At 37.0% G+C, this 27,011-nt stretch overlaps 1 protein-coding gene across 3 annotated transcripts in view; it reads left to right on the top strand.

The window, feature by feature from the left end:
• The window catches only part of ADK (adenosine kinase), a 536,863-nt gene that overhangs the window by 73,000 nt on the left and 436,852 nt on the right, over positions 1 to 27,011 (top strand). The gene's annotated exons all lie outside the window — the stretch shown is intronic.

The following is a 27,011-nucleotide window of genomic DNA, read 5'->3' as shown; positions in this document are numbered from 1 at the left end:
AAATGAATTAAGTATATACTTATTAGTATCTTACACTATTTTTTTTGATAAAATATTTGTTTTCTGATTCTGATTTTAAAAAAAATTTGACCCTGTCAATGAAAAAAATACGTATCAATGTAAAACTAATACTAGTTAAAAAGTAAACTAATACTGAATATTTTTAGGGAAAAATGTTGGTTCTTTTCTGCATTGTCTGCCTCTTCCCTTTTACTCCATTCCCCATAATTGCTGTTTTTTTCAGAAAACATTTTTAATTCTATTAGCTGTTTTTTCCTGGTATCTGCCTTGTTTCTAAATAATATGCTAATACTGCTCTATGTGATTTCCATAAGGGTGATTGATTGGAGAGGCAAAGTATAGAAGTTCCTTGAATGTAAGGAAAGGTTACAAGAACATGATTCCATCAGGATGGCTTCCAGAACTGAGGACGCAGTAGTACTCCATGTGGAGGGGCACACTTTATTGGTTTTCAGGTCCTTATGGGAGGAGATTACCTAATCATGTTACTGGGTGATGGTGGAGAGGATTCTCTCTGACCTTCTGAGAACTTTGTTTTTGGTGTGCTTACTAGGATTTTTATGTTGATGTAGCTTTAATTGTTTGAAGAGTCTCTGATTACTTACCTCCTTGCTGACCAGGTGGTAGTAACTGGTAAAAACTCCCTGTACTTTCCTGAATATTTACTGTGAGACTAGGTGAATTGGAGGTTAATTAATTAATTAATTAATTATTTTTGAGGAAGATTAGCTCTGACCTAATTGCTGCCAATCCTCCTCTTTTTGCTGAGGAAGACTGGCCCTGAGCTAACATCCATGCCCATCTTCCTCTACTCTATATGTGGGATGCCTGCCACAGCATGGCGTGCCAAGCGGTGCCATGTCTACACCTGGGATCCGAATTGGTAAACCCCGGGCCGCCGAAGCAGAACGTGTGCCCTTAAGCAGTTAACCGCTGCACCACCGGGCCGGCCCCGAAGGTTAATTTCTTGTGCACACCATGTAACTAGCAGTCCCAGGCTTAGGGGGTATCTGAGGTCTGTGTCTTCTAGCTTTTACTTGGTTCGTCTATTTTAGGTATTCTATATTGACTCCTATTATAGTAGCTAAGGATTTAGCTCTGTTTTACCTACCATCATTCCCTCTTTATCTTCCTTATATTATTGTATTACATGAAAACAAATCAGTAATCATTGTGAACAAAATTGTGGACTATGATTACTTATAAAACTTTTTGTTTATCTTGCACTTACTTATTGCATTCTGCGTTTGCACACTTGTTCAAATTTTCAAACCACTTTATTAAATCTATCCTGAGCCTATTAACCTCTTTCCTCTCCCTCCCTTTTCCTAATCCCCGAAATATGTGTCTATCAACCTCTTTTCATCTGGTAACCTCCCTTCTAGAGTTCTCCATCTTTGTGCTCCAAACTGAACTGATTGTGTTGTTAGACTTTTTTTTTTTTTTTTAAGACAACAGTCTTCCTGGAATGACCTTTTGACTTCCTGTTTTGGATTTCTCGTTTCCTGCGTCTCATATCGTCTTTATCGGTTTCCTCTTGTGTTTGTGGGTGTGTGTGGGTGTATGCATGTAGCATATCCTGCAGTAACTTCCTAAGATACAGAGTGTATGAGGGGCCGGCTGGTGACGCAGCAGTTAAGTTCACATGCTCTGCTTAGGCGGCCTGGGGTTTGCCTGTTGGGATCCCAGGCCTGGCCCTACGCACCACTGATGAAGCCATGCTGTGGTAGGCGTCCCACATAGAAAATGGAGGTAGATGGGCACAGATGTTAGTTCAGGGCTAATCTCCCCCTCCCCCACACCAAAAAAGAAATCTGTCCTCCCCAGGTCAGCCAGATAGCACCTATGACACACCTGATGCGGGTTCTAGAACCCAGCTTTTCCTCTCTTTCACTTGGACCACCTTGACTCTGGTACAGGGTCTATACCTGTTCACCTTGAGTCTTACAACAGCCTCTCCAGTGCTGTCCCAGCCTCCAGTCTCCCCCTCACCCAGCACATAGGCCAGAGCAAGCCCAGCCAAGCAGGGCTCTGGGCATCTTCATTAAAAAAAAAAAAAAAAGTGTACGAGCACATGTATGGTACATATTTTGAATCCTTGTGTATGTCTGATGATCTTTGAAAATTTTTTTCCCTCACACCTTGTTGATTGGTGAGTATAATTTTCTTTGAGAATTTTGAAGGCATGTACCATTGTCTTCCAGCATCCAATGCATCTCCTTCCTTTGTATATCACCAGTTTTTCTTCTCTCTGGAAGCTTTTAAGATCTTTTTTTTTTGGTCCTTGGTGTTAGTAAATTATATGATGTAACATTTTGTTCTTGTGTTATGGATGCTGTTTTTTTCCTCTTGTGCGTCTAAGCATATTAGAGATGGTTTTGTTTGGTTTTTGAAGGTTTATCTTCTATTTCCTGATTCATCTCTGTTCCCTGTGGATCTCTGTTTTGTGATTATTTGTTGTGGTCTTTCTCCTTCATGATGGAGACTTTCGTCTAGTATTAGGTGATCTGCGGCTGTCTGTTCATATTTAAGGGTAAGATTAAAAATCTCATTCCATTTATTTGCATAGGAATAAGAAAAAGTTGTGGGAGGGTAGGTTGCCTAGGGTGGGTACTTTTATTTCAACAATCTATACAGTTTTAAGATTTTTGTAACAATCCTGAATTGCTTTTACAAGTTTTCTTTAAAAGATTTTTATAAAATTATCTATTGCTATATAATAATAGGTAACTATTGCTGTGTAACACATTACCCTAAAACTTGGCTGCTTAAACTAACAGACATTTAGTGTATCACACGGTTTCTGAGAGTTAGGAATTTGAAAATGTGGCCTAGCTGAGTGGTTTTGGCTTAGGGTCTCTGATGAAATTGCAGTTGGTCTGTTTGCCAGGGTGGCAGTCGTTTCAAGGCTCAGTTGTGGCTGAAGGACTTGCTTCCAAGCTCACTCGTATTATTGGCTGGCCTCATTTTCTTAAGAGCTGTTGGACTGAGGGCCTCAGTTTTTCACCTCGTGGACCTCTGAGTTTCCTAAAAACATGGCAGCTGTTTGCCCCATTGCCAGTGATTTGAGAGAGGAAAAGAGAGTCATTTTTCCTAGATGGAAGCTGCAGTCTTTTTTATAACCTAATCTTGGAAGTGACATGCTGTCATTTTTGCCGTATGCTTGCTATACGTCCTACAGACCAAACCGCGTATAATGTTGGAGAGGTACTATACATGGATATGAAAAACAGGAGGCAGAGGAAAAAACAGAGGCACCTTGAGGATGAGAAGGCAGACTGTGATAGCTGGCTCCCAAAATGGCTCCCCATGAGCCCTTCCTTCTGATATTCCCTTGAGTTGTCTCCTCACACATTGCACTAGGGCTGATCTGTGTAACCAAGGGTATATGGCAGAAGTGATGATACGCTACTTCAGAGATTTAATTTGTAAAAGACTGTGTTTTCCATCAACAACTCTCAGTTGTTTATATACTCTCATTCTGTCTGTCTCTTTTTGTCTCTTTCTTTTGGATTACTCATTCTGGGAGAAGCTAGTTGTAATATTTTGAGGACATTCAGGTTACCCTATGGAGAGGCCCATGTGGCTGGAGATAGAAGTCCTCTGGCCAACAGCCAGAGAGAAACCAAGACCTGCCAACTGCCACATTAAATGAGCCTAGAAGTGGACTCTCCATCCTCTTTTGAGCCCTGAGGTGATTGCAGCTCTGGCTGACAGCTTGACTGCAACCTCATGAGGGACCTTGAGCCAGAAAAACTCAATTAGATCACTCCTGGATTCCTGAGCCTCAGAAACTGTGTGAGATAATGACTATTTGTTGTTTTAACCTGCTAAGTTGTGGGTGAATTTGTTACATAGCCAAAGAGCACTAACAAATAAAGCAAAACAATTTTGTTTTCAAATGTATGCCCACCACCCCATGCCTCACATTAAAAACCTCATTGGAAGGTTGGTATGCATGGATTGGGGTTGTCGACTGATGGGACTTTATTGTGGCTTGATTATGATAAAAGCCTAGTTTTGGGAGAGTGACCTCTAACATTAGTGTTTGGAAGTCTCTTTTCTGAGGCTGTTCAGTTTCTTTACAGAAAAGTCTTCCAATTTCCTTTCTTTAGGTATTCTGAAGAATAAAGTCTTCCTGCTTTATTGCTTAGGGAGCAAAGCAACAGCTAGTGCCTTAAGAATTGCTAGCTTCCCGTTAAGAAACGGGTGAAGGGTTTTAAAGGTTTGTGAGGAATGTGGGGAGGGAGAAAGCCTGTGACCTTGTTCGCTGGAATTTTTTACCAGCCTTCAGCTGCTTGCAGGAGGGGAGGAGATAAGGGATTCCAGGATGTCCTTGGCTGGCTGTCTCCATGGTGGACTCTGGTGCCAGGAAGCCGAGGAGTTGGGCTTGGGAAGCTTTGGTTTCTTGATATTCTCTGGACGTCAGCTTCCCTGTAATAACCTTCAAGGGCCTGCAATTAGCCAAAACTTTTGTGTGAGTGTGACGTATGAGTGTAACTAAAGAAGCAGGGAATGGGGATGAATGCTTTTGTTTGTAACCATGTATATGCTGGGTTCAGTGTGGGGGAACCGATATCAGGATGTATTATTTAAGAGCCTGTAACAAGATGGTAGTTAGTTTCCCTACTTTTAGCTCCATGCCTTCTCTGTTTCCTCTGAGACTTAGGGCTTCTGCAGGTGTACTAGGCTTGCTAATCATCTAGCCTCTTTCATTTGCAATTGAGATTTTAATTTCTTCACCTCTGCTAAATTGCTCATCAGCTGTCCTTTTTCTGAAAGTTTGTAGGAACTGCTTGCCCATTAATGCTTACATTACTGTTCTTTTTGATCCTGTGAATGTTCACCCCTTTTTGTACCTTTATTATTGTTTTAATAGTGTCTTGGAAGGAAGAATACTCTTTCTGCCATATTTAAGTGGAAGTCTAAGGGATGTGCATGTGTATTTCACTATTATTATATGTACAGCAGCAGGAAATGTGTAACTACAGACTCATAGAATTTTTGAGATGGATTTGAATTTGGAGATTAAATTTAATCCTCTTTGCTCATTTTACAACAGAGGAACAGGCTCAGAGAAGTTAAATCCTTTGCTCATGATTACAGTTAGCAGTGCAAACCTGAGATGGGATCTGTATCTCCCGATCCTTATTTGTTTCTTTTTCTACCATGGGATGCTAACTACCCTTATTGCTTAACTAGATTATTAAATTATTGGTAGTTAAAACATATTGTACAAACGAATAATAATAACTATATGCCATATTTTGAGGATTCAGAAAGTGTAAGCCTGGTTTCTACCTCACAGAACAATAGCTAGATAAATAAATTATTATCTTTCTTTTCTTTAGTTCAAATCTTTTGTTAATTGCTGGCCTCTTCCTTTGTTTTAAGTTTTCAACAATTTATATAATTAATATGATGATCTTAACTTAAAATTTTTCGAACAAGCAGTTGTTACTGCACCAGGTGTGTTTTTGCCCACCTCCCAGAAAGCCAAACACTGAGACGACAAGATTGGGACAGAGAAGGTTTTAATCACAAGCCAGCTGTGTGAGGAATCGAGAGAGAGAATAAGTCTCAAATCTGTTTCCCCAAAAATAGGGACTTAGGGATATTTATGGAGTAGGAAAGGTGGTCTTAAATGTGGAGGTAGATGATTGTAGGTGAGGAACAGTGAGGTAATTGATGATCTGTGTGAGTGTAGTCAGACTTCATGCCTCTTCACAGGACACATGTTCACAAAATGTCGGTGTTAGCATGATCTCAGGTTCAAGTTTTTAGCCTCTTGACGTCAGAAGGTAGCTTATTGGACATCTGCACACACCCAGGTGATGAGTTGATGGTCTCAACTGGCCTGAAGTGGTTTTCCTGAAAACCAGCTCAATCACCCATCACCCTGGTGACTCAGGCTCCAGGAAGATGTTATCTATGGGAACCTAGTGGGAGTCAGCATATTGCCTAAACAGCACAGTTAACGATGGCAGGGGAACAACTAAAAGCTGTAATTAGTAATTGCAAAAAGGAAAAAAAACCTTTAGTTCCTAGCTGCTTAATCATCAGTGGCTAACTCTTTGCTGGTTTCAGCCTGTTTCAGTCCTCCTATTCTTTGATCATTCCTTATTCTTGAGGGATTTGGGGTGACGACCCATCTAGCTACTTCCTGCTGAATTGGGGTGTAGATCTGGGTTAGAGGAGTGAAACTGTTTAGCACTCATTTGGAAATATTCCCTTGTTCCTGGCTTCAGGTTGACGTTTTGCATTATTAGAATTTTGTACCTTGCTCAACAGTTTTGGAACAACATCTAAAGGCACATTTTATAATCAAGTATTGGACCAGAAGGATAAGAAGTATAGACAACCCAAATTTTAACAGACCCTGAAAAATAGACCTAATCCCAGTGGGCCTCCATCTGATCTCCAGGTAGGGGCAGACATCTGGTCTTAGTTCCTGATAGTCTTTTGTTTTACTAGATACGCATCAGGGACCAGAGCAATGCCCTATACCCTGATCTTTCAGTTGTCATTGATGATGGCTGTTAGCATAGACTCTCTGCCTTGGGGTCATCACATTCCTAAGGAACTCAAAAGAACAAAGTTGTCAATTTAAAGCAGCTGGGAGGGGCCATAAAATCTACAGAGCATGTCTGGGTTAGTTAATCAAAGGTAATTCAAAATTACAATATGGTTCTTTTCTACAATATGGCTTCCCTTATGTTAACCTTGTGTTGAGCTGGTATCACGGTGTTTTGAATAAAAGGTTTTTTTCTTTCATTTACAATTTCCTATGACCTTTTTGGCTCTCATTTACTTATTCTCTTTTGCTTCCTAATAATCTCTTACTTGAAAGGAAGCTCAATAATCTTTTTTGTACTGTTTATAATTAAATATCCATAGTATAAGCCTTGCATGCAGCAGTTATAAACATTGCTGGGGAGAGAGACAATTAGGAAAAGTATCTTCATGAATCTTTTATATACAGTAGTCCCCTCTTATCTACAGTTTTGCTTCCTGAGGTTTCGGTTACCTTAGGTCAGCTGCTGTCCACATGCAGATTATTGATACAAAATAGCCCATAACCATTCTATAGATAAGAGAGAGAAGGTGAGTTTTACTTGAGGTAGGGTGAGGATTATAACCCAAGAAGGCAGTTTGCACAAAGGAAGAAAGCTTTCTGGAGAAGCGTGGTTTTCAGTACAGTCTTAATACCATTTTAGAACAAGGAACATACATTAAACATGCCCAGGATGCATATTCATCAAAGTTTTAAAAAGGTATTCATTTGCAAATGACTATAAGATGGGCATTATCGATAGGGTGTTAAGGATAGGATAGGGCGCAGGAGGGGAACTATGCATTCTTATTTTAGGAGAGTGCGTTCTTTAATATTTAAAGCAGATGTACAATGTGTGTGTTATGGTTTGACAGATCATAAGTCAGGCTTCTTTAGTTTAAGCCGAATCAGTTTGAACCTCAATAGCTACCCCATATACCTCAATATGTGAAAATCTCTTGACAGATATGCTTTTTGTTTGTCAAGCTTTTCAGAACAGTTTTTGTAAGAACAAGAACCATCATATGCTGTCTTTGCAAATTGGATTAGTGCATCACAAAGGGTTGAATCTAAAGAAGGTCCATAGACAGTCCATCTGAAAAACTTTCAAGAATAAAGAGAAAATAAGAGTATAGTAGTTTTCAACAATTATTATCTGATAATAGCATTTATTCAGCATGTGTTAGGTGTCCTTTTATATGGTATCAGTTTAGTCTTCATAACAACTTTATGAGAGAGATATCCTCATAAAGAATAACTTAGAGCTTAAGAAATGTGTTCATGACCAAAATGCATGAGTCATAGTGCAGAGATTTGTAATACAGGTTCGTTTTCATTATAAAACCTGTATTCTTTATTTTTGGCTACCTTATAATGGAAGTATTAATTTGAAAGTGAAAAACTCAATTATATATCCAGATTTTTTTGGTGTACATTATGGTAGATATGTAAAGGTTTATAAACTTAATGAAATTCTATTTTCCTTCAATTATAGGTATATTATAGGTGAGGAAAATGTATGTAATTTGTTCCTGAAATTGTTAATATTTAGTTTTAATTAGTACATTAGAGTAGATTCATAAATCCTTTGTCAGAGATTGAAAGACTCAGCAATACTCCTCTTAAGTTTTCAAAACAAAGCACTTCTTTCATTGGGAGGTTGGTATGTTGCCTACAGATGACCTGTTTCCAGAATAGAGAAAGCATTGCCATGATTCAGAAATATTAATTAGATAATTACTTGATACCCCAAAATTACAGTTCTTCTAGAATATGCTTTTGTTTATTTCAAGATTGTAAAGCTAGTTTTTCCTTGGAATAAGAAAAATTCAGAATCTTTATCTAATTATTCAGAAATAGCAATTAGATAATTATTTGATACCCCAAAATTGCATTTCTTCTAGAATATGCTATTGTTTATTTCAAGATTGTAAAGCTAGTTTTTCCCTGGAATAAGAAAAATTCAGGATCTTTATCTAATTGAATAAAAAGCAAAATTAAGTTAGTGAATTTTAATGTGTTCAGTTTGCCAAAATATGACAACTGAAAAGAAGTAGGGAGACTTGTGGCAGGAAGTAGGCTATTGAAAATACTCTTTCTAGCATATTGAAGAGACACAGTCGATGTGAGGGGAGGAGGAAATATGGAACATATAAATTCTTCCAGATGAGGGTGAGTCTAATTATGGAGAATAAAAGAAGAGGTATGTATTAATGGGGATAGAAAAGGGAGGGAAGGAATATGTAAGACAGATTTGTCTTCATTTTTCCTGACATCAGATAAATGCTACAGAAGTAAGAGGAATGAGAGAATTAATGAAATGGTAATTGGGAAATAAAAACCATCATTAGACATGAAAATCCTCAGTTTTAAGAAGGGAATCTAGAGTAGTTGAGGAAATAGATGTTTTTCTCACAGTTATAAATCTTTAATAATATAATCATACAAACTGTAGGTAAGTTTTGATTAAGCATGCATGAATGACATTACTTAATGTTCACAAATACTCAAAGTAATTACAGTTGGTCATATATTTCAGTATTGATTATTCAATGCCGAAAATTTACAATTGAATTATTTGTATAAATTAAGATGAATTACTTCTATAAATGAGTGTATTAGATTTGAAGGTGAAACAGTGTTTAGAGTGTCAAGTAAGATTCCATATAAAAAGATATTATTGCTTTGTTTTAAAACTAATTGTGAAATGCTCTGACGCTTTTATAGTTAATTCTTTAGAAAGCTATTTTGTATTGCTTTCTTCTACAAGTTTTAACATTACGCTTTTGTGTATTTAGGTCTTTAATTGACCTGAATTGATTTTTGTATGTGGTGTGAGGTTGGGATCCAGTTTAAAAATCTTTTTTCCTTATGGGAAATTAGCTATCAGGCCCAGTGACCTGCAATGCTGATTTTTATTTATCTGTAGCTTGGTTTTTAGGTTCTCAGTTCTTTTCTACTGGTCTGTTTGTCTGTCCTTGAACTAATGCAGCTCTATCTTTATTTTACTACTAAGACTTTACAATAAACTTGATGTCTTATAGGGCAAGTCCCTACACTCTGTTCTTATTCAAGAATTTTCTTAGTTATTTTTGGTTCTTTTGTACATAAATTTTAGAATGAGCTTGTCAAGTTCTACAGAATTCTTTCTGGGAATTTGTTTAGAATTGTGTTGCACTTAAAGATTAATTTGGAAAAAAAGATCTTTACTAGATGAGTTTTTCTGTAGATACATATATTTCTCTATTTTAGGTATTGTTTTATATATTTCAATAACCCATAGGCTCTAAGTACATTAAATACAGGGGTACAAAATGGTTAGGTTTTTCTTTTTAGATTTGTACATCTTATGGTAGTGATCATTGCTAAATTTGTTAGCTTCAAAAATCATAAAAAGAAATGTCCTTTGAGAAAAATTCAAACCCTGTAGAAGTAATTAAAGTAAAAATGAATACTGGGATAAGTTGTTATCTCTACAACATGCTGCCTTGAAGAAAATGCTGTATTTGTGCCATCCAGCATGGTAACCGGTAGTTATGTTTAGCTTTGAACATTTGAAGTGTGGTTAGTGCAACTGATGAATTGAATTTTAAAATTTAATTTAAATTTAAATAGTCACGTGATTAATGGTTATGACATTAGGGTAGCTGAGGTCTTATTGCAACATTTTATTATTTCTTCGTAGGTGTACATTGTTTTGTTAGCTTTATTCTAGGTATTTTAAAAATAAAGTTGTTGCTATTGTGAGTAGAATTTCTTTCGATAACATTTTCTAGATTATTGCTGGTATTTGGAAATGGTACTGAGTTTTGATTTTTTTTTAACTTGGTTATCTTGTGACCTGCATTAAGAGAAAGATGATAGGAGCTGGCCTGGTGGTGCGGCGGTTAAGTGCCCACGTTCTGCTTCAGCAGCCCGGGGTTGGCCAGTTTGGATCCCGGGTGCGGACATGGCACCACTTGGCACGCCATGCTGTGGTAGGTGTCCCACATATGAAGTGGAGGAAGATGGGCACGGATGTTAGCTCAGGGACAGTCTTCCTCAGTGAAAAGAGGAGGATTGGCAGCAGTTAGCTCAGGGCTAATCTTCCTCAAAAAAAGAAAAAAAAAAAAAAAGAAAGGTGATCTTTGGTTATTCTAATTCTCTATTTTAGAAGTCTAGATTCCTAGAATTTGAAATAAACTAGTATTTTTGATTCTGAATCTTTATATTGTTTCACTTATTAAGTGATTGGTCTTGAATTGCTGTGAGGCTTTTCTCAAATAAGACCTAAAGTATGGATACTAAATGAACACAGACTCATTTATGAAATCTTCCTTTTGCCCAGATATTCTTAGGTGGTCTTCCTTGTAGATTCTCTGATGTTCAGACCTTACATGAATAATGAGGAAAATAGTATTCCTAAGGCTTCCCTAAACATGGATTCGCTTTTAACAGTTTATTTCAGCTCAGTACAAGTTTTTTGGAGCACTTGCTCTGTGGTCAGCATTTTGCCAAATACTGGGAATATAGTGTTAAGTAAGTTTCTTGCCGTTAAGCAGCTAGAATTCTAATTGAGGAGACAGATGTAGAAAGAAATCAGTTCATTTATGGCATTGTAGAATAGAGGTTAAGATTGTGCCCTGGATCTACTTGCAGTTGTATGACCTTGGTTATGTTCCTTAATCTGTGGAAGCTCAACTTCCTCGTGAATAAAATAGGAATATTATAATATGAAAATTGGATGAGATAATTTATGTATTTGCTGTGTGTTAGCTAATATTATTGGCTACCAGGAAGCTTGGGATGTCTCTCATGTCCCAGTGGAGAAAACATGAGGGGGTTTAAACAGGGAAATGATGTGGTCAGATTCACATTTAAAATTATATAAATCACTGTGTCTGTAGTCAGTCAGTGGATTTGAGGAGATAGATTAGAAGAGGCTGTTGTGATAGACCTGTTGAGAGATGGCAACTTGATCTTTGTAGTTAGGATAGAATGGTTGGGAGAAAGTTCATAATATTTTAGTGTTATAATGGTCGTCTTCTATAAAGATCTCCTTTTTTTTTTTTTTTTTTTAATTCTTCTTCCCAAAGCCTCCCAATTCATAGTTGTATACTTTAGTTGTAGATCCTTCTAGTTGTGGCATGTGGGATGCCACCTCAGCATGGCTTGATGAGTGGTGCCATGTCTGCACCCAGGATCCGAACTGGTGAAACCCTGGGCCGCCGAAGTGGAGCACACCAACTTAACCACTCAGCCATCTTTAGGGCCGGCCCCTAAAGATCTTCAATAAGAATATTCCTGATGATTGATTTAATGAAGGGGACAGAGGCATCAGGGATGACATTACAACTTTTGGTTTTAGTGACTGAGTAGATGGTGATATGTACAACTAAGCTGAGGAGTATGGGAGAAGGACATGTTAGAGGGGTTAGAGAGATTGAGTTCAATTTTTTTCATGCATGAATTGAATATGTGATATCTAGGTAGGCATAATTAGGAGAGAGTTTAATTTATGTTTCTTGTGGTTAGAGGATTCATGGCTGGAGAGATGTACAATAAAAAAACATATTGTACTTTGACACAATGCCATTCAATAAGTGTTAGCTATTATTATCATTATCGTCATCATCATCATCATTATCATTATGTAGGTGGTATTTAAAGCAACCAGTAGATGATCCCTTCTAGAGAAGGGGTATAAAGTAAAAGAAGAAGTAGGTTGGATGATAGAGCATTTAGTGGATGGATAGGTGAAGAAGAATTATGGAAGAAGATAGAAGAAGAAATAGTGAGCTTTTAGCAGGAGAACTAAGACAGAGTCTTAGGAAGTATAGTGAGTTTGTATGGCAGAATGTTTAATAGTATCAGATGTAACAGAGATGTCTAATAACATAAGGCCTACAAGAGTTCACTGAGGGGCCGGCCCCGTGGCCAAGTGGTTGGGTTTGTGCGCTCTGCTTCGGCGGCCCAGGGTTTTGCCAGTTCGCATCCTGGGCGCAGACATGGCACTGCTCATCGAGTCATGCTGAGGTGGCATCCCACATGCCACAACTAGAAGGATCACAACTAAAAATATACAACTATGTACTGGAGGGATTTGGGGAGAAAAAGGAAAAATAAAATCTTAAAAGAAAAAAAAGTTCACTGAATTTGAAAATAAGATGTCAATAGTGACCTCAGCTACGTAACTCACAGTGGAGTGATAGGGACAGAAGCCAGATTAAAATGTATTTAGAAATAAATGGGAGGTGTCATATAAAGTAGGCTAGTTTCATTGATGTGGCCCAAGAGCTAAGCAGTGACGTTTCACAAATACCAAATTTTAAAAATATCCGTTAATGGAAATATGTGGTTAGTCATTTTGAGTAGTTATCAGTTCTTTTTTTTTTAAATAAAAAGCATAAGGAAAGAAAAATTTAAGAATATGAAAAGTATAATTCTATTTGTTTAGGTTTAGATCTAGTTTAATTCTCTTTCCTTTAGCTTTCTCTAATTAAGTTTTAATCCTCATCTAGTTTACTAATGAGAATTTAAAATATTATTTTCATAAACCTTGTAACTTTTAGCTCTTCTTCTCATTCTAACCCTAGTTTACTCTTAATCTGTTTCTTTATAGGCCTCTTAAATTTCAGCTTTAGTCTGAAACACTGTTGTGGTTATTAATACTTTTGGTTTCCCTTTTCCTCCTTTCTAATATGTTTTAATCAACCTTTATTTTTTTAATTGCAATAGCCAATTAAACATGCTAAGTTTAAAATCTTGCCATACCCACACTGTTCTACCTGATTGATTCTGCCAATTTGATAAAGCTTTGCAGGACGTTATTAGAATTTTTTGCAATTTGTGGTAATATTTGTAGATTTCTAGAAATTTTACTTGTTTAATTCTCAGAGGCCAATCTTAGTTGCAAGTATTTATGGAATATTTTATTCTCATCCTGCTATGTAGTAAGTTTTAGTTTGGCATTAACTGTCTGTGTGACATTGGGCAGGACATTTCACTTAAGACTGGGCTGTTTCTGGACTTCACAATCTCTTCAAGTACCTTTCTAGACCTGAAATTCTATTATGCTAATCTTCAGGGGAAAGAGTACATTGAATAAATAAAATTTGTTTCAGTCTCTTGTAAAAGGCCCAAACTTTATTTTATAGCTGTTAGTTGTACAATACTGCTATTCTAGCATATCTTATCTATAATGTACATTATATTATAATAGTTATATATATATATACCTTATATATACAAATAAAATATGCTTTATTTATGTGTTCTGACATTTAATCATAAACCTAAAGAACAGTACCATTTTCCCATTGCCTGTGGTGGGAATGCCATTACTGAATTTTATTCTTTTTGCTTCAAGTGTGTCTTCCTTAAACAACTCAGACAGGGTCGAGGGAAAGTACTCCTCCTCCTTCTCTCCCATACTTCCTCTTTTCCTCTTGCCCTCCACCTCCTTCCCTTCCCACTTCCCTTCTTCCAACTTGTCGCTTGTTGCTATCAGTATTGATACAATAAATATTAAAAAAATTTTTTTTTTTAAGAAAGATTAGCCCTGAGCTAACATCTGCTGTCAATCCTCCTCGTTTTGCTGAGGAAGACCGGTCCTGAGCTAACATCTGTGCCTATCTTCCTCTACTTTATATGTGGGACGCCTACCACAGCATGGCTTGCCACACGGTGCCATGTCCGCACCTGGGGTCTGAACCGGCGAACCCCGGGCCGTCAAAGTGGAATGTGCACAGTTAACTGTTGTGCCACTGGGCCTGCCCCTAAAATTTTTTATACAAGAAAAGTTTTTGAGTTTGGCACTAACATTTGGAGGCTTACATGTTCATTGATTGAAAAGTTTAAGTGAAAGCTACATCCAGGTGAATATTGTAACCACATTCTAAAGTGTTATGTCTATTTGTTTTTGATCTATTTTTTCTAATTTTAAAAATAATGCCTATTATTTATGTTTTGAAAAAGCACAAAGAAGAAAATAAAAATCGTCTGTAATGCTATATAATATTTTGACATGTATGTTTCCAGTTGTTTTTGGGAGTACATTGCCATATTTCTTCTTTTTCATTTTTTTTTTAAAACTTAATATTGAACCATTTCTGGATGGTTGTACTATTATTCGTTGATGTAATCTGTTACTTTCTGGATGGTGTGATTGTTTACAGTTTTACCTTTCCATAAATAATACTCTGGTTGACATCCTTGTACACAACTCTCTGAGCTTTCCTTAATGGAAATTTGTAGTCATGTAACTGTTCCAAAACATGCAAACACTTTAAACTGCTCCCTGCCTCCTGAACTAATTAGATTATTCATTTTACAGAAGTGGAAGCATTTCAAGAAAGTGGGAAAGGATGAGTATTTGTTATGTGTTAAATATTGTGCTGGGCACTCTTCTTGTATTATCTTATTTGATCCACATAGCAACCCTGTGACATAAGTAGTTTTATCCTGCTTAGATGAAATGGCTTGCCTACTTTAGAAAGCTACTTAATGGCAGAATCAGGACAATAAGACAAGTCTTAGACCTTCAATCTAATGTTCTTTAATGCCCTCCTGGGTTCTTTTTGTGGGGGTGAGTGGCAGGATAAAGAGGGCCCTTCCCTGTGCTCCTTCTGCTTCCTTGTCTTCTACTGATTGGAGTGTATGTCTTTTCCCTGTGGTAAATTCAGGTAGAAAAAAGGTTGAGAACTACCATATACTGTCTTGCTGTCTCTGATTTTTTAGGGACTATGTTCATGTTTGAATGTAAGAAATGGATATAAAAACAGACCATCTATCTAGTCATGTCTTTAAGAATCAAAACCTGACTTAAAAATAGGCTGTGCTTTTTATCCTTCTGAGAAAGACATAGTAGAAAGTTGAGGTATAGCTCTCTACTCTGTACTTCCTACTAAGCTGAATTTTCCCTTTGAAGTTTATTAATTTAAAAAATTGAGTATCCATAGAATAAGTTAAATGTGATATATTCAAAAGGCTGTATATCTTCTGTTCTGCCAATAGCAGTTCAGTTGGCAGAACACAACATTCTAAGTAAAAGTGCGGTTAACATATGATTATAATCCCACATTTAAACAAACTGTATATTTCAGGAGAAATAGCTCCATTTCATTAGTGATGATTATGGTCCTCATGGTATATTTACCTTTATATTTATAATTATAATTTGTACTTTGCCTACTTTCAAAATGATTTTCAATGGTCTTTTTAGTTTATAACATAATTTTTACAATTATAGATGTATACTGTTTTTTTGGTGTACATTTTAAAAGTGTTCCGTAAAATTTTTATTCTCTTACAAGTAACCATCTATAACTATCGAGTTTGATCGTAGTTTGTGAACTTTAGAAATAGATTTAAGTTGCCTAGAGGAACAAATCACCTCTGTCTAATAGTACCTTTTTTCTAATTTGCAAACGAAATTGATGTTCCAGTTGTAAAATTAGAATATTGTTCTTTTAGGCAGCAAGATAGATAATTAATAACCATAGGTTATTTAGTGGCATTTCATGTAGTTGTTTACCTAACTAAAATTGGGTAAAGTGGATATTTATAAAGGAGAATTCTATGAAAAAAGCAAATCTAGATGGAAATTTATGAATAAAGAAATACACATACACATCAGTATATTTATAGACATATGTAAATAAATAAATAAACACTCACATAGCCATATGTGTAGTAAAGAACTTGGCCTTCCACAAAGAGAGGTCTCGCCTTTCCCTTGGCTTCTGGGAGATAATCTACATCATACCTGATAGAAGTGTCTTTTTAGTTTAGGAGCAGGGCTGTCCATACCCAGTGTTGTGACCAGTTATGTGATTTAGGGTCAGGTTTTGGGTTGTATGGTATCACTTGACCTGGAGACTGAGTTAAATTACGTGGGCACTCAGTTGATCAGTCATGCCTGCATAATGAAGCCCCAATAAAAACTCGGTACACTGAAGCTCTGATGAGCTTCCCTGATTGGAAATATTCCATGCCACATTGTCACATATCAACAATGTGCCATGTTGTCACATATTGATGCCGAGAGAATAATGCATCCTGACTCTGTGAGGAGGGAACAATGGACGATTTGCATTTGGAACCCTCCCAAACACTGCCCTGTATATTTCGTCCCTTGGTTGATTTTCACCTGTATTCTTTCTTTGTAATTTGTAATCATGAGTATAATAGCTTTCAGTGAGTTCTGGGAGTCCTTCTAGTGAAGTGTTGTACCTGAGGGTGATTTTGGGAACCCCCTGAACTTGCAGATGGTATCAGAAGCAAGGACAGTCTTGGGTACTGTGTCCTTAAACCTTGTGGTTTGGCTAACTCTGGGTAGTATATGTTTGGCTATGTTCCTAAGAATCAGTGTGCAGGGGTCAAGGAAGAGACAAGGAAGATAAAATTGATAAAAACCAGCAAAGATGAAGAAAAATAAAGGTTATTGAGATGTGATGGAAAGTTACCAGGTTTGGGGCAGGGGTAAATCAGGTCAGAGAAAGAAATGGTATGGGAAAAGTGACAGCTTTGAGCTTGTTTGGGATTAGAGAACTAATTTGCCTGGAGAACAGTTCAAAATGGGTCTTGCAAAGTCATTGTTGAGGACGTGGAGATGTATTGTGTGAATTAGGAGAGTAAAATCTCTCTTTGGCAATTTGATCAAAATTGGGCTATTGTCTGCTTCTTGCCTGATCCTTTTTTCAGGCCTCTTTCACTATTCCCTTTACATTCTTTTCCTGAGAGTTTAAAAGGGAAGGTGGTTTATGGGGAAGGAGCAAAGAAGAGAGATGACAGGGAATGAAGAGAAAGTTGGGGAACATGTAAAAGCTATCCCTTTCTTGACTCTCTTAGGGAGGAGACTTATTACTCCCTCTTTTGTATGAACAGTGTACATTGTACTTAACTTTATCGTAATGCTTACCACACTGTGAGAGTTATTTTCTTCTGATTTGCTTACTGAATTGTGAGGTTCCTTAAGGGCAAGAAATGTTTATTTCTGTATCACTAGCTAGCTAGAGAAGGAAGGGAAGTAATGATGATCAAGTTCCTATTGTATGTGTACCAAGCACTTTGCTAAAATATAGATATCATCAAATCCACTGGTTTCAAATTTTTTAACTTCCACAAAAATGTTTTAATAAAGAAGTGCCTCCTCACTAAGTTAATATTTATGGGTTTTTATTCTGGTGTAAAATAAAACTGATAAATCGCTCTTTTAGTGGACTCTAAATACCATTGTGGTTGGATACCTGCCATCATCCATTTCTGAAAATACCTGAACAAGCTCTTTTTTTAATGTTTAAAAATTTTATATTCCTTTTTCTGTTTAAATATTTTTTTTTGCAGTAATTTTGTTGAGAGTGTAATGGTTTATAACATTGTGTAATTTTGGGTGTACATTCTTATTTATCAGTTTCTGAATAGACTTCATCGTCCTCACCACAAGTGATCTAATTTTTGTCTGTCACCATACATATGTGCCCCTTTACCCCTTTTGCCCACCCCTCAATTCCCCTCTGGTAACCACTAATCTGTCCTCTTTATCCGTGTATTTGTTATCTTCCACATATGAGTGAAATCATACAGTATTTGTCTTTCTCTGTCTGGCTTATTTCACGTAACATCATGCCCTCCAGGTCCATACATATTGTTGTGAATGGGACGGTTTTGTCTTTTTATGGTTGAGTAGTATTGTGTTGTACATATGCACCACATTTTCTTTATCCATTCATCCTTAGAAGGGCACTTGGGTTGCTTCCACATCTTGGCTATTGTGAGTAATGCTGCAGTGAACATAGGGGGGCGTAAATCTCTTTGGATCAGTGATTTCAAGTTCTTTGGATAAATAGCCAGTAGTGGGATAGCTGGATCATATGGTATTTCTATTTTTAATATTTTGAGAAATCTCTACACTGTTTTCTATATTGGCTGTACCAGTTTGCATTCCCACCATCAGTGTATGAGTGTTCCCTTTCTCTACATCCTCTCCAACGTTTCATTTTTTTTGTCTTGCTGCTAATAGCCATTCTGACAAGTATAAGGTGGTGTCTCATTCTAGTCTGTGTGTGTGTGTGTGTCCTGGATTCCTCTTTTTTTTCTCCTCTTTGCCCATAATAGATGTAGCACCAGGTCCTATTGATTTTACTTCTTAAATATTTCTTGAAACATCCGCTTCTCTCTATTGCCACCACTCTAACCCAAGTCCTTATCATATCTTCTTAGACCAGTGCAGAAGCCGCCTTACCCACCACCAGTGTGATCTTTCAGACATACTGTGTTAGGATAACAAACAAAGTTACTTTCATGGACAGTACAGCCCTGCAAGGTCTGATGCCTGTCTCTCTCTGGAAGCCTCATCTGGAAACATTCTCCTCCTTGCTCCCTGTGTTCCACCTTCTGACCTCTACTGCCTCACACAGTGCCGGGAATTACCTCTGTCTGGGCGTCTATCCCCTGTAAAAATTGCCTGGTTATCTTCTCCTCATCCATTATACATCAGCTCCAATGTGATTTCCTCATGACTGCCTTTCCTGATCTCCTGACCTAGAAAAGTCTCCTTTCTTCTTTGCTTTAATAGACCCCTGCTCTGCTCTTTCATGGTGCTTACATAGACTTATGATTAGACACTTAGGTTTGCTGTTTTTTTTTTTTAATGAGGTCATAATAGTTTATAATATTGTGAAATTTTACTTGTACATTCTTATTTGTCAGTCACCATGTAAATGTGACCCTTCGACCTTTTTTGCCCACACCACAACCCTGTTCCCCTCTGATAACCACTAAACTATTCTCTTTCTCCATGTGTTAGTTTTATTTTCCACATATGAGTGAAATCATACGGTGTTGGTCTTTCTCTGTCTGGCTTATTTCATTTAACATAATACCCTCAAAGTCCATCCATGTTATTGCAAATGGTACGATCTTGTCTTTTCTTGGCCATAGTGAATAATGCTGCAGTGAACATAGGGGTTCATAAGTCTCTTTGAATTGTTGATTTCAAGTTCTTTGGATAAATGCTAAATAGTGGGATAACTGGCTCATATGGTATTTCTATTTTTAATTTTTTGGGAGATCTCCATACGCTTTTCCATATTGGCTGCACCAGTTTGCATTCCCACAAGCAGTGTATGAGGGTTCCCTTTTTTCCGCACCCTCTCCAACATTTTAAAATTTTTGTTTTTGTGACTATAGCCATTATAACGGGTGTAAGGTGATATCTTAGTGTAGTATTTTTTTTTTCTTTTGAGGAAGATTAGCCCTGAACTAACATCTGCTACCAGTCCTCCTCTTTTTGCTGAGGAAGATTGGCCTTGAGCTAACATCCATGCCTGTCTACTTTGCATTTGGGATGCCTACCACAGCATGACTGATAAGTGGTGTGTAGGTTCATGCCTGGGATCCTGACCAGTGAACCCTGGGCTGTTGAAGTGGAGCATGCGAACTTAACTGCTATGCTACTGGGCTGGCCCAGATATCTTAGTGTAGTTTAGATTTACATTTCCCTGAGGATTAGTGATGTTCAGCATCTTGTCGTGTGCCTGTTGGCCATCTGTATATCTTATTTGGAAAAATGTCTGTTCATATCCTCTGCCCATTTTTTGATCAGGTTTTCTGTGTTTTTATTGTTCAGTTGTGTGAATTCTTTATATATTTTGGAGATTGACCCCTTGTTGGATATGTGATTTGCAAATATTTTCTCCCAGTTGACAAATTGTCTTTCCGTTTTGTTTATGGTTTCCTTTGCTTTGCGGAAGCTTTTTAGTCTGATGTAGTCCCATTTGTTAACTTTTTCTTTTGTTTCCCTTGCCTGAGTAGATGTGGTATTGAAAAAGATGCTGCTAAGACCTACGTCAAAGAGTGTACTGCCTATATTTTCTTCTGGGAGTTTTATGGTTATAGGCCTTACATTCAAGTCATTAATCCATTTTGAGTTAATTTTTGTGTATGATGCAAGATAATGGTCTACTTTCGTTCTTTTGCAGGTGGCTGTCCAGTTTTCCCAAGACCATTTATTGAAGAGATTTTCTTTTCTCCATTTTATGTTCTTGGCTCCTTTGTTGAAGATCAACTGTCCATAGATATGAGGATTTATTTCTGGGCTTTCAGTTCTGTCCCATTGATCTGTGTGTCTGTTTTTGTGCCAATACCATGTTGTTTTGATTACTGTAGCTCTGTAATATATTTTAAAGTCAGGGATTGTGATGCCTCCAGCTTTGTTCTGTTTTCTCAGGATTGCTTTAGCTATTCAGGGTCTTTTCTTGTTCCATATAAATTTTAGGATTCTTTGTTCTATTTCCATGAAGAATATATATTGGGATTCTGATTGGGATTGCTTTGAATCTGTATTGCTTTAGGTAATATGGACATTTTAACTATGTTTATTCTTCCAATTTGTGAGCATGGAATATCTTTCTATTTCTTTATATTTTCTTCAGTTTCTTTCAACAGTGTCTTATAGTTTTCAGTGTATTGGTCTTTTCACCTCTTTGGTTAAGTTTATTTCTAGATATTTTATTCTTTTTTGTTGCGATTGTAAATTGGATTGTATTCTTGATTTGTCTTTCTGCTACTTTGTTGTTAGTGTATAGAAATGCAACTGATTTTTGTAACTTGATTTTGTACCTTGCAACTTTGCTGTAATTGTTATTTCTAATAGTTTTCTGATGGATTCTTTAGGATTTTCTATATATAGAATCATGTCATCTGCAAACAGCAAGAGTTTCACTTCTTCCTTTCCAATTTGGATCCACTTTATTTCTTTTTCTTGCCTAATTGTTCTGGCCAAAACCTTCAGTGCTATGTTGAATTGGAGTGGTGAGAGTGGGCACCCTTGTCTTGTTTGTATTCTCAGAGGGTTGGTTTTCAATTTTTCACAATTAAGTATGATGTTGGCTCTGGGTTTCACATATATGTCCTTCATTATGTTGAGGTACTTTCCTTCCATACGCATTTTATTGAGAGGTTTTATTATACATGGATGTTGGATCTTGTCAGATGCTTTCTCTGCATCTATTGAGATGATTGTGTGAATCTTATTCCTCATTTTGTTAATGTGGTGTGTCACATTGATTTGTGGATGTTGAACTATCCGTGTGTCCCTGGAATAAAACCTACTTGATCATGGTGTATGATCCTTTTAGTGTATTGATGTGTTCGGTTTGGCAATATTTTGTTGAAGACTTTTGCATGTATGTTCATCTGTGGTATTGGCTTGTAATTTTCCTTCTTTGTGTTGTCCTTGTCTGGTTTTGGTGTCAGGGTGATGTTGGACTCATAGAATGAGTTAGGAAGGGTTCCATCTTCTCCAATGTTTTGTAGTAGTTTGAGAAGGATAGATATTAAATCTCTGAATGCTTGGGAGAATTCCCCAGAGAAGCCTTGTGGTCCTGGACTTTTGTTTTGGGAGATTCTTGATTACTGTTTCAATGTCTGTACTTCTGATTGGTCTATTCAGATTCTCCATTTCTTCTTGATTCAGTTTTGGGAGGTTGTTTGAGTTTAAGAATTTATCCCTTTCTTCCAGGCTATTGAATTTGTGGGCGTATAGTTTTTCATAGTATTCTCTTATAATCCTTTGTATTTCTGCAGTATTTCTTGTAATTTCTCCTCTTTCTTTTCATTATTTATTTTTCTTGGTGAGTCTGGCTAAGGGTTTGTCAATTTTATTTTCTTCTCTTAGTTTCATTGATACTTTCTCCTTTTTTTTAGTCTCTATTTCGTTTATTTCTGCTCTGATTTTTCTTATTTCCCTCCTTCTGCTGACTTTGGGCTTTGTTTGTTCTTTTTCTAGTTGTGTTAGGTGTACTTTAAGGTTACTTATTTGAGATTTTTCTTGTCTGTTGAGGTGGGCCTGTATGCTGTGAATTTCCCTCTTATGACTGTACTTGCTGCATCCCGTAAGAGTTGGCATGTTGTATTTTCATTTTCATTTGCCTCTAGGTATTTTTTAATTTGTCTTTTGATTTCTTCTTTGATATAGTGGCTGTTCAGTAGCATATTGTTTAGTCTCTGCCTATTTCTGGCTTTCCCTATTTTTTTCTTGTAGTTGATTTCTAGTTTTATAGCATTGTGGTTGGAGAAGTTGCTTGAGATGATTTCAATATTTTTAAATTTATTGAGGCTTACCTTGTTTCCCATCATATGGTCTGTTTTTGAGAATGATCCATGTGCACTTCAGAAGAATGTGTATTCTGCTGTTTTTGCATGGAATGCTCTCCATATGTCTGTTAAGTCCATCTGGTCAAGTGTTTCTTTTAAATCTGCCATTTCCTTCTTGACTTTTTGTCTGGATGATCTGTCCATTCATGTAAGTCGGGTGTTGAGGTCCCGTATTATTATCATGTTGCTGTTAATTTCTCCCTTTAGATCTGTTAATTAGTTGCTTTATGTGCTTTGGTGGCCCTGTGTTAGGTGCATATATATTCATAAGTGTTATGTCCTCTTGGTGGAATGCCCCTTTTACCATTATATACTGCTGCTCTTTGTCTCTCACTGCCTTTTTTATCTTGATGTCTGCTTTGTCTGGTATAAGCATGGCAATGCTTGCTTTCTTTTGTTTGACATTAGCTTGGAGTATCATCTTCACTCTGAGTCTGTGTTTGTCTTTAGGGCTGAGATGTGTTTCCTGGAGGCACTGTATTGTTGGGTCTTGTCGTTTAATCCATCCATCTACTCTCTGTCTTTTGATTGGAGAATTCTATCCATTTACACTTAGAGTGATTACTGATATATGAGGGCTTAATACTGCCATTGTATCTCTTGTTTTCTGGTTGGTCATGTTTTCATTGTTTCTCTTTGTATTTCTGACTGCGGTTTCATATTGGTGGTTTTCTGAGGAGGTTGTCTCAGTTTTTGTGAGTTGTGGCTCTGCTCTGATTTTTTTAGTGTTACCGTGGGGTTTGTATGAAAGACCTTGTAGATGAAATAGTTCATTTTCTCATAGCCTCTTATCTACATCAATCTAGGTTCCATCCCTCTCCTCTTCCCCTTCTGAGCTGTTATTGTTGCATGTATTCTCTTTTTAATGTTGTGAGTTTGTGACTCAGTTGAAGTGTTAATACCTACTTTTGATGCTTTCATTTTCTTTATCTTTTGTTATAATTGAACATTTGCTTCCCTCTTCTGATAGAGAGCTGCAGTTTTCTGATTTTGTCTGTCTATTCATCTCCTTGCTCAAAGCTTTGTAGACCTTTGCCTTTTTGTTTCCAATATGAGGGCATCTTTAATCAGTTCTTGTAGGGGAGATCTAGTGGTGATGAACTCCCTCAGCTTTTGTTTATTTGGGAAAGCTTTTATTTCTCCATCATATCTGATGGAAACTTTTGCTGGATAGAGTATTGTTGGCTGAAAGTTTTTATCTTTCACTATTTTCAATATATTATTCCATTTCCTCCTAGCTTGCTAGGGTTTCTTCTGAGAAAGCTGCTGAAAACCTGGTAGGGTTTCCTTTGTAGATTATTTTCTTCTGCCTTGCTGCCCGTAATATTTTTTCTTTGTTGTTGATTTTTGCCAGTGTCAATATCATACGCCTTGAAGAACGTCATTTAGCATTGGTGTAATTAGGCATTTTATTAGCTTTGTGTATTTTTAAATCTGGTTCCTTCCCCAGGTTTGGGAGGTTCTCAGCTATTATTTCTCTCAACAGGCTCTGTACTCCTTTCTCCCTCTCTCCTCCTTCTGTAATAGGTATAATCTTTATGTTGCTTTTCCTAATTGAGTTTGATATTTCCTGAAGAATTCCTTCATTTTTTTACAATATTAGTTCTGTCTCTTCCTCCACCTGTCATAGTTGTATATTTTTATCCTCTAAATCACTAATTCTTTCCTCTATAACATCAGCTCTATTCTTAAGGATTCTAGATTGTTTTTTATCTCATTAATTGTGTTTTTCGTATCCAGAATTTCTGCTTGACTTTTTTTTTTTAATAGTTTCAATCTCTCTGGTGAAGTATTCCTTCTTATTAATTTTGTTTATGAGCTTATTGAACTGTCTTTTTGTGTTCTCTTTTAACTCATTGAGTTTCTTTATGACAGGTGTTTTGAATTCTCTGTCATTTAAATTATAAATTTCTGTGCCTTCGGGGTTGGTTTCTGATGAATTGTCATTTTCCTTCTGGTCTGAATTGTTGCTGTAGTTTCTGATCTTGTTTGGTGAACTAATCTTTTGTTGGCACATTTGTGGTAGTATTAGATCACAGATTCCACTTGCTACCACTAGTGGGAAGCAGAAGCAGAGTTTCTGGTCCCAACTCCTCTTCTGGAAGTTGTAGGGGCATTATGGGCACTTGTGGCAGCCTAGAGAGCATTCAGGCACTTGTGTGGACTGTGCTTCGTTGGTGGGACTTCCTCATGGGGACTTAGCCAGGTCCGCAGAGGCACAGTGAGCTCCCCCACTGCTGGAAAAGGGATCACGAGTGGGCTAAGGGCTGCTGCCCCCTCTTCCTACAGTCACCCTGGGGTGCATTCCCATTTTCAGGGCTCAGCAGTACTCTGGGTGCTTGTGTGGTCCTGGAGTGTGCTTCCACTGGTGTTTAGATCTCCCACTCTGTCTGCTTGTGGACCCCCGGTGCTGCTGTGCTTGGTGGATGTGGCTTCCTCACAGGGACCAAGCCAGGGCCACTCCCTGGAGCCACAGGGGCATGGTGGGCTCCCTCCCTCCAGGAAAGCGATCACGAATGGGCTAAGGGCTGTCACCCTGTCTTCCCACAGTCGCCCCTGGGGGTGTCCACTTTTCTGGCACTCATTCTAGGCTCGAAAGTGTGCGTGTGCACAGGGCTGTAGGGGGGTGGGCAGGAAGTGCTCACCTAGCTCCAGCACTTCCTGTAGGTCCTGTCAATCCACCCTCAGATGTATAGTTGTGTGTGTCTCTCAGGTGTCCTGTTGTACTGTGGGGACTTCCTCCATTGGTCAATGCATGTCCATTTAGTTGTAGTTAAGAGAGGGAGAGATAAAGAGAACAACTCACTCTGCCAAGTTGTGAATGTCACTCTAAATTTCTATTTCTCTTACACTTTTCCCCACCAGACTTTTATCCTTATATAATGTATTTTATTCTTGAGTTATATTTTGCGTATAATATATTATGCATACATTATGAACGTAATATATTTAGCATTAAAGCCTTTCTTGCATATTGATCACCCTATCATATATCTCTTCAACAAAAACATGTGTGTAAATTGAATTTAAAAAATTTCCTGGTTAGTATGTCATAATTAGTATATAATTAGTAAAACAACATAAATTTATTAACTGTTGTTGAATAAATATTAAACGGGAGAAATAGAAAACTATTGGAAATGTATCTTTTAATGAGATGGGTGAAGCTAATATTTATTATAATTAAATTAGTTCAACCTTTTGTGAATAAATAACGTTCATTGCTGCAGTAAGAAAATGTTTAGCATCAATTTCGTTTCCCTTTTTTTCTTTTAGAGATATAAATGCTGAGAACAATGTTCACATAATTTGATGGTAATGGACAGTTTTGTTTCAGCTCTTTCTCTCAGTTATTTGAACTTCTCTATCATCAAATATCTGTCATCAGAAATCATTTTTATTTATCAGCTGATAATTTGATTAGGTCTTTCTTCAGTTTTATTGGAAGGAAAAAATTAGAATCCCCCTGACTTGCCAGTTATTAGAGTCAGTAGAGACATGCAGTTCTGGGAAGTATACCAGAAAAATAAAAAAGCTAAAAAAAAATTAGTAATTTTATCTATTAGTGTTTTACTTATAGGCATATGTTTACCTGAACATTTCTGGAGTTGCTGGGAAAAGTTTAATATTGTTAGTTTTAATATACTTAATGTGAAAAGAATATTGTTTTTATAAAATGTTTTTATCAAGTGACTTAAAAATGTTTTAGTCAAAGCTTTTTGTTCAGTTTAAGGCCATCATCTGCCTTGCAACCTTATAGGCAAAATTATTCTTCATTGTCAAACTAGTCAGATTTACTTTCATGATAGAAGAAGTCTGGCCTCATTTTTCAATTCAAATTAATGATTTGATTTGTGTTCCTGTGACAGCCATCTTCTGATATTTAATTCTTGGTATATAAATGAACGGGCGAGGAGCCTTGTTTTAAGTTTGTTGCCTCGAAGAAATAAGTTGACGCTTTTCTTGTTCCTTACTGGAAACTTTTAGCTTTGCTTCACAGGACTCTTCCTGAAAAGTAATACATTCTTTGATGATGAACATGGGCTGAAAGAGACAAACTTTTAAAATGAAAATTGTAATCAACTTCTGCCCCATTCTGTAATGTATCTTAAAATAGAACATCCTAATACAATTCCCCATTTATAATTTCCAGCTTCATTCTTTATAGAAATAATGTATAAACCAGGAAGCCCTGTAGCCAGTTTATGGCTTTGCAGACAAAATATGAATCATTCCTCATTTAGCACTTCAGAGATCTTTACATCCCAGGCAATGCAATATAGTTCCATTTAGGATGGGT

Source organism: Equus quagga, chromosome 2, assembly GCF_021613505.1.
Source record: "Equus quagga isolate Etosha38 chromosome 2, UCLA_HA_Equagga_1.0, whole genome shotgun sequence".
Classification (NCBI taxonomy): Eukaryota; Metazoa; Chordata; class Mammalia; order Perissodactyla; family Equidae; genus Equus; species Equus quagga.
The sequence above is the reverse complement of the archived record's forward strand: the minus strand, read 5'-3'. Positions and strand labels throughout refer to the sequence as shown.